We start from the raw sequence: 8,430 nt of genomic DNA on the forward strand, positions 1-8,430 counted from the left end.
AATAGTCAGTTTTTATAATGGAAAGGGGTAAATAGCAGCTCTAGGCAGCACTTTATACCACCTGGCAGATACCCTGCAATTACCCAGCACTGCCATCCCCAAACCCTCGCCCTCTCCCCCATGCTTTGACAGTAGATTGGATTTCTTTTGCACTGCCCCCAAGTGGCCCGGAGCTGGGTCAGGCGGGTATCCTTCTTATGGGGATTGCAGTAGCACAGCCAGGTCCCACACAGGGATCAGGGCCATGTTCTGCGGGTGCTGGATGCACGACACAACTGAGGGGCAGCTGCCTTGTAGGAGCTACTGGGGGAAGATGGGAGCTGGGAGCCGCTCCCCCCACTGATCACATCATAGAATCATAGAATATCAGGGTTGGAAGGGACCTCAGGAGGTCATCTAGTCCAACCCCCTGCTCAAAGCAGGACCAATCCCCAATTTTTGCCCCAGATCCCTAAATGGCCCCCTCAAGGATTGAACTCACAACCCTGGGTTTAGCAGGCCAAAGCTCAAACCACTGAGCTATCCCTCCCCCCCATCAAAAGTGGTGCCTTAGGCGCCGACTCCGTGGGTGCGCCAGGGCTGGAGCACCCACGGGGAAAATTTGGTGGGTGCAGAGCACCCACCAGCAGCTTCCCGCCCCACCCCCAGCTCACCTCCGCTCTGCCTCCGCCCCTGAACGCGCTGCCCCGCTCTGCTTCTCTGCCCCCACCCGGCTCCCCATGAAGCAGCTGTTCGGCAGGAAGCCGGGGAGGGCTGAGAAGCAGGCTGCAGCTTCACACTCAGGCCCAGGGAGGTGGAGGTGAGCTGGGGCGAGGAGCGGTTCCCCTGCGCCCCCCCCCCCCCATGTTACCTGCTGTGGTGCGGGTGGCCCTCCTTGCGCCCTCCCATCACAGCTCACCTCCACATCCCTGGGCCTGAGCACGAAGCTGCCACCCGCTTCTCAGCACCCCAGCTTCCTGCGCGAACAGCTGATTCGAGGGAAGCGTGGGTAGGGGGGTCGGAGAAGCAGAGCGGGGCAGCGCATTCAGGGGAGGAGGCAGGGGTGGGGCAGGGAGCTGCCCGTGACTTTTATGAAAAATACCTGTGATTAAATTGTCACCTTACTCATTGTCAGTGAAATAAATTGAAACGCTTCCACCTGCAAGTGGATTTAGCCCAGGACCCTCAGAGTCAGCAGCTGTTACTCCCCCCAGTGAGCTCTCTGTCAGGTATCCCAGTGCTGGAAACCTCCTGTTTACATCCTAAGGTAGCGTTTTTGCACCGGGGGGCTGATATTTTGGACTGGACACTGTAGCAGGTAAAGGTGCTGCTGTGCTCCAGAAAACAAGCCACCTCTGCTCCAAAGAGGGAGAAAAGGACCTGCCAAAGCCCAGGATTGAACCAGGGACCTTTAGATCTTCAGTCTAACGCGCTCCCAACTGAGCTACTTCAGCAGCTGCATGGCTCCCCTTTGGCCTGCTGCTTCTCTGTCAGGGATGTTTTGTTAGCCATGGCACACAAAAAGGACATCGTTGTGAGAGGCCCATGAAGGCAAGATGCACTTTTGCCTGCCTTGCTCAGCTTGACTTGCTGCCTCACCCCGTTCCTGCCTTAGTTCCTGGGTTGACCTGGTGGCAGAAGTGGACTAGGGGGCCAGTGGCGCAGGGAGGAAGTTGAGCTGGACCCTGAGCTAGACTAGACCCTGGAGGCGAGAGTCTGGTCACCACTTGCCACCCCACCTTGTTGTCCTGGCTTCCCCTGTCTCCTGTCGGGGCTTCCCCCCGTAAACCACCCTGCCCCAACCAGCTAGCTGGGCTCCCTTGGTCACCTGATGGCTGGTCACCCCAGTCGGTGCTGAGCACCCCTCTTCTTCCCCCTGGTGCTCCAGCCCCAGAGCACCCACAGAGTTGGGGCCTCTGCCCAGATTAGGATCAGCTGCCTCGGGGTGAATCTGGAGTCACCCCCTGAGCGTGGGGCCAGCCTGAGTCTCGCAGAGCTGCCAACCGGGAGCTACCTGAGCCAAGCACCACCCGGCTGGACCCCGAACCTCCAACTGCCCCACCCTCCCACCCCAAAACCTCTCCTGGAGCCTGCGCCCCACAACCCCCCTGCCCCCAAACCCCTCCCCGTCCTCAGTGCCCCGCCCCCGACCTCCTCCCTCCTCCCCCATTCTCAGCACCCCACCCCTGACCTCCTCCTCCCCCTGTCCTCAGCGCCCCTCCCCCGACCGCCTCCTCCCCACCATACTCAGCACCCCGCCCCCAATTTCCTCCTCCTCTCCCCACCATCCTCAGCACCCCACCCCCGACCTCCTCCTCCCCCGAACTTTAAAGACTGGGTAGGGAGAGATGTAATTGAATAGAGCTTTGAAATGCAAGTCTGCATTGTTAGAGGTAGAAGAGTAGATGTCTGCTCAGGTCTTGTGATGTAAGCAAACAAGTCTTGTCTAGGGCCAGAGCTTTGATTCAAAGATCAAAAAAGGAATATTAACATTTAGGAAGACTCTTGAGTGACATAGTATTATTGTCTGTGTCTCTTTGAAGGTTGTGATCACCTGTATCTGAACTGTTTAATGGATAAATTATCCTGTGCTAATTGCCATGATGTTTGGAAGAAGGAAAGTTAAGCCAATTGTTTTCTCCAACAGGAAATGTATAAAAACCTTGGGACTTGATCCTTCTTCATCTCAGACCTGCTTTGGGTTTCAAGAGGGGGAAACCCTGAGCCATAAGGATTGAGATCCCCAGTCATTGACTGGAGTCACCCTGAATATGGACATCGGACTGTAACCTGTGGACTATTTCCAAAAAGACTTTTGGCGACTACAAGCTTGTCTCTGCTGTGTGTCTGAACCTCAAGAATTGAACTCAAGTCTGTCTGTATATTGATCTTTTAACCAATTATCTCTCTTTTCTTTTTTAATAAATTTTAGTTAGTTAATAAGAATTGACTGTAAGCGTGTATTTGGGGGAAGATCTGAGTTCTCATTTGACCGTGGTCTGGGGCTTGGTCCTTTGGGGTCAGGAGAACATTTTCTTTTGTGTGATGAAAGAAGATTTTCAGAATTGATCATCATATGCTTGACATGTGTGTCTGGATGGAGGCCTGAGGCTGGGCACCTTAAGGGAACTGTATTATTTGGACGTCTGAGTAACCAGGGAGGTGCTATAGCAGCTGTTTTGGGCTGGCTGGGTAAATCTAACTATTGGAATATCCACCAGTGTTTGGGGTTTGTCTGCCCTGGTCTGTTTGCAGTTCACTGTGATTGAGTGACCTCAGCTGGCTCTCACAGGGAGCACCATCACAGCTGGGTGTGGGTGTTAATCTTTTCCTGTCTGGTGTGTGCTGGGCTCACAAAGACTTTTTGCTCCCTCGGGGTGGGGCCTGGTGTCCTGGTTTGGGAGCCCTGTGGATGTGATGGGGTGTCTGGAATGGGGCGTGTGTGATTCCCACGGTGCCCCTTCCCCTCTGCTTGCGGAGCTGAGGACAGATGGGTCTGAGGAGCAGAGCAGAAGCTCTGGGACGGAGAAGAGCAATATAAAGATGGCGTCTAAGATGAGGCCAGGTGACTTCTTTGGAGGGAGACATGCTGGACAACGCCAAGGATTCGGGAGACACCCAGGTGTGAGCCCAGGGCGCAGGGAGAGCTGGGGGAGGGTGTCTGTGTTATACTAATAAAATAAGACCAACAGGATCTTGTAAAAGGGACAAGGCAAAATGCCACATTTATTGTAAATATAATAAAAATATAGAAAACACACACAGTGAGCTGTAGCTCACGAAAGCTTATGCTCAAATAAATTGGTTAGTCTCTAAGGTGCCACAAGTACTCCTTTTCTTTTCACACACAACTATGTCACTACTTATTCCTTACTTATCTACAGATACTTTCATACATTGAGTCATACAAGTTCTGCATAGAGGTTATAGTGACCAGCCTAGACGTTGCCCATGACAGAGCACTGGCCAGGTGGCCTGGACACGAGAATGGAGCCAAGTCCGTGTCAGATGCGCATCCGATGCTCCTGGAGGGTGGTGGCAGAACCGGAGACTGAAAGTTCTCAGTTCTCAGAGTCCATTTTTATAGGAATTTAGTCCTATGCCAGCTGTGCCAGTTAAGGGCTTTCCGCGGTTGTTGTTACAAAAAGTGCCAATCTCCATTACAAAGTATCAGTTTACAGAGTAGAGTCAATTGAGCAGAACCAATTGAGCAAGTCAAGTCAATTGAGCGGTTTGCGTTCATAAGCGTTGTCATAAATATAAAGGGAAGGGTAAATCCCTTTAAAATCCCTCCTGGCCAGAGGAAAAACCCTTTCACCTGTAAAGGGTTAAGAAGCTAGGATAACCTTGCTGGCACCTGACCAAAATGACCAATGAGGAGACAAGATACTTTCAAAGCTGGAGGTGGGGAGAAACAAAGGGTCTGGGTCTGCCTGTGTGATGCTTTTGCAGGGGACAGAACAGGAATGGAGTCTTCGAACTTAGTAAGTAATCTAGCTAGATATGCATTAGATTCTGATTTCTTTAAATGGCTGAGAAAATAAGCTGTGCTGAATAGAATGGATATTCCTGTTTTTGTGTCTTTTTGTAACTTAAGGTATTGCCTAGAGGGATTCTCTATGTTTTGAATCTAATTACCCTGTAAGGTATTTACCATCCTGATTTTACAGAGGTGATTCTTTTTACTTTTTCTTCTATTAAAATTCTTCTTTTAAGAAACTGAATGCTTTTTCATTGTTCTTAAGATTCAAGGGTTTGGGTCTGTGGTCACCTATGCAAATTGGTGAGGATTTTTATCAAACCTTCCCCAGAAAAAAGGGGGTAAGATTTGGGAGGATTTTGGGGGGAAAGACGTTTCCAAACAAACTCTTTCCCAATAACTGGTGTTAGACGTTTGGTGGTGGCAGCGAAAGTCCAAGGGCAAAAGATAAAATAGTTTGTACCTTGGAGAAGTTTTAACCTAAGCTGGTAAAAGTAAGCTTAGGAGGTTTTCATGCAGGTCCCCACATCTGTACCCTAGCATTCAGAGTGGAGAAGGAACCTTGACAGGGTGAATCTCAATTACAAGCAAGCGAAAGTGTCAACTCAGAGAGAGTATCCAGTGTAGCAGCTGTGTTAGTCTGTATCCGCAAAAAGAACAGGAGGATTTGTGGCACCCTAGAGACTAACCAATTTATTTGAGCATAAGCTTTCATGAGCTACAGCTCACTGCATCGGATGAAGTGAGCTGTAGCTCACAAAAGCTCATGCTCAAATAAATTTGTTAGTCTCTAAGGTGCCACAGGTCCTCCTTTTCTTTTTTCAGAGAGAGTAGTGTCAATTGAGCGGTTTGTGTTGTAAGGTGTCCATGTCAATTACAAAGCATCGCTTAGAGTTAATTAATGGCTCAAAACATATACAGAACAAATCCACACCAAAAAACACAGAAAAAGCACACAACAAGAAAACACAAAATCCACATACCAAAAGAATACTAAGCAAAAAAGAATATGCATGCAAAAATCATACACACGCGCACACAAAACTGGGGAAGGCATTCACAAAAATCACCCAGGACACACATGCACATCAACATGACAGACACAAAACATACCAACATACAGAAGTCAGGCAGGGTTTGAGTCTCACAGCCAGGAGGGTGTGCACACAGGTGATTTGGGGAGCAAAGATTGAAGGGGAGTCAGGGGGTGAAGAATCACAGGATGGGCAGCGCTCTGGGCTCTGCTTGACCCCTCCTGACACAGGTGGCTGGTGGAGAGCGGAGCCTTGTAGATGTGTGAATCTGCCCTGCACTCGGTAAAGGAAGGGACCTCGGTGTCTGCTGGGCTGGAATTGTATTTTCTGCAGGGCAAAATGATTGGCAGAAGCCACCTGCTTACAGAAAGCCAGTACTCTAGCTAGGGTTTGAACTCACAACTGCAGCATTGCTCTATAAGTCCTGTGCCCTAAGCCATTGCACTACTGGAGTCCACGTTTAGGGGCTTGTCTCTTTAGTTCATAGATGGATGGGTTGGCGGGGGTTGCATTACTAAAACAAATCCATAGGAAAGGCTGCAGGACGGCAGCAACAGAGGTGGGGAGCCTCCTTCTGTGTGATCGAGCTGGTTCCCACCTTCCGCTGCTGAGGGGAAGGTTGGTGCTTTGAGCCACCCAGTGCTGGAAGGGAGTTTGGGTGGGAGAGGGGGGTCTGGGGTGCAGGCTCTGGGATGCAGTTCGGGTCCTGGGTGCAGGCTCCGGACTGGGGCAGGGGGTGGGGATGCAGGCTCTGGGAGGGTGTTTGGGGTCGGGAGGGGGTGTGTGGGAAGGGGGTGCAGGCTCTGGGAGGGAGTTTGGAGGCTGGAGGATGTGATGTAGGCTCTGGGAGAGAGTTGGGGATGGGAGGGGGTATGTGGGGTGGGGATGCAGACTCTGGGAGGGGGTTGGAGGTGCGGTGCTTACCTGGGGCTCCAAGGTGGGGGGAGCCTCCACTCCCTGTTGGCCGTAGGCACCACCCCCACAGTGCCCCATTGGCTGCAGGGGCGCTCAGGGAGGGGCAGCACGCGCAGGCACAGCCCCCCCTTGACCCGGGGCCACAGGGAGGGGCCGGCAGCCTCTGGAGCGAGCAGGAAGACGCCGCTCAGCTCCGCTGCACTGCCGGGGCCCCTGGAGTCAGGGGGTGGGGGGAGTGTCTGGGGGAAGCAGGTGGGGCCAAGGGAGAGAACTGGCGGCAAAACCGCTAAGGCTCTGCAGGCCACATTCGGGAGGTTCGCGGGCCGCAAATGTCCCGGAGGCTGGGAGTTTCAGACCCCTGATATAATTGCTTCAGCCTCATAGTTTCCCAAGTCCAAAAGTAAACATCTCTTCAAATCCAAGAGAGTGGAGATCAGTCAATGTTCAGAGTCGTTCCACGTGAAAGCACCACGTTATGGTTCATGCTGGCCTCATCATGTGGCCATCACCTTTCCCTCCTCTCCCTTACAAGTTTTGGTATTTTGCATAGAAACTTTCTTCCCTCAGGAGAGACCTGGGAACCAGGGCTGCCAGCCAGACAAACACCTTCAAGAGGAGGTGTCCCTCTCCCAGTCAAAAAATGATCTCCCGCCCTCAGTTCCGTGACAGCCTGAATTGTTCCTTATCTCGCCAGCGCCAGTTTGAGTAAATAAAGTTTCAGAGATAGTTTTTAAGCTCACAAAAATAAGCCAAAGATCCCTCTGCATAACACCGGAAGGTGAAATAGGAACAGAGACAAACCTTGTCAACAAAGGCTAATTTCCCAAACGATCCTCAAAATGTTTCTAATTCCCATCTGTCCTCCACAGGAGCTCTGTGCAGTTTAACTGCTCTGCAGCCAGCTGCCCATTAGAAAGGCTTCTGTGGGACATTCCCAGACCTGGACATTTACGAACGACAGAATTTGAAGAGCAAACCTGGCTCCCCGCACCAGGCGGGATTGGAGTGTTTTGTCCCTGGCACTTGGTCTTTTTCAAGAGTACAGACCCTCCCATGCCCAGCCAGCCAATGAACTTGGGGAAAAGGTCGCAGGAAGCAGAGACCTTAGAAACAAGGAAATAAGAGGCCATTCATTGGGCAAGGTGGCCTAGTAGTTAAAGCAATAGTCTGCTTATCTGATACCATTCTTGAGCTGCCTGTTATAAAAGGCTGGTTCCCCACTTCAGTTCCAACGGCTCCGCTAGAAACACCCCCAGGTCCTTGCGTACCCCAGTGGGAGCAAGTTGAGAAATCCCCAGTGGGTGCTGCCCTTAGCCCCGGGCTGCTGTCTCAGGGGTCAGGGGGATTGATGGTTTGCTGCTGAGGAGGGAGACAGGACAGCCCTTTAGGGCTCTGCTCTGAGCATCTGCCCAGCCCAGGCTGCCCGCTGGCCTTAGCTGCTGCTCCTCCGTGCTCTGGAGCAGGGGTTCTATCACCATTTTTTTGGTGGCCTCAGAGTGTGGCCACCAACTTTTGCTGGTGGCAGCTGTGGCAATTTTTCCAAGCTGGAGCCCCACTATCCCGGGGGTTGAAGCCTGAAGCCATAGCCCATGGGCTGAAGCCCAGAGCCCTCTGCTGAAGCCCTGTGGCTGGAGCTGGGGAGGGCTGGAGGTGGGTAGGCTAAAGCCCAGAGCCCCGGGGCTGACACGAGGGAGGGAGGGGCCCTGAAACCCCAAGCCCACTCCTGGAGCCCTGGCAAGCTGGAGCCCAAAGTCTTCCCCCAGAGCCTCTCAGCCCCCTGGTAGGTGAGTTGGGAACTCACCAGCTGCCTGCAGAGTTGAAGATTCCTACCCCGTCAAGAACACCTCCAGCCCCACATGCCTGCAGATGTGCTGCCTGGAGCCCCAAGGGGCTGGGAGGTACATGACGCCGATCCCCTGCTGGTGGCGCCAGCAAACACCAAGGCCGTGCATCCAGGAGCAACAGCTGGGTGCTGTAGGGAGAGGCTGCTGCTTTCCCCGCACCTGCATCTCTGAAGATGGG

General features: G+C 52.6%; 1 non-coding gene across 1 annotated transcript; it reads right to left on the bottom strand.

The window, feature by feature from the left end:
• Window positions 1–1,360: 1,360 nt before the first annotated feature.
• On the bottom strand, window positions 1,361–1,433 carry TRNAF-GAA (transfer RNA phenylalanine (anticodon GAA)). Its single transcript has one exon. It is a non-coding gene; the product is annotated as a tRNA-Phe (tRNA).
• Between the last annotated feature and the right edge of the window lie 6,997 nt (window positions 1,434–8,430).

Source organism: Lepidochelys kempii, chromosome 12 (assembly GCF_965140265.1).
Source record: "Lepidochelys kempii isolate rLepKem1 chromosome 12, rLepKem1.hap2, whole genome shotgun sequence".
In the NCBI taxonomy this organism is placed as follows: Eukaryota; Metazoa; Chordata; order Testudines; family Cheloniidae; genus Lepidochelys; species Lepidochelys kempii.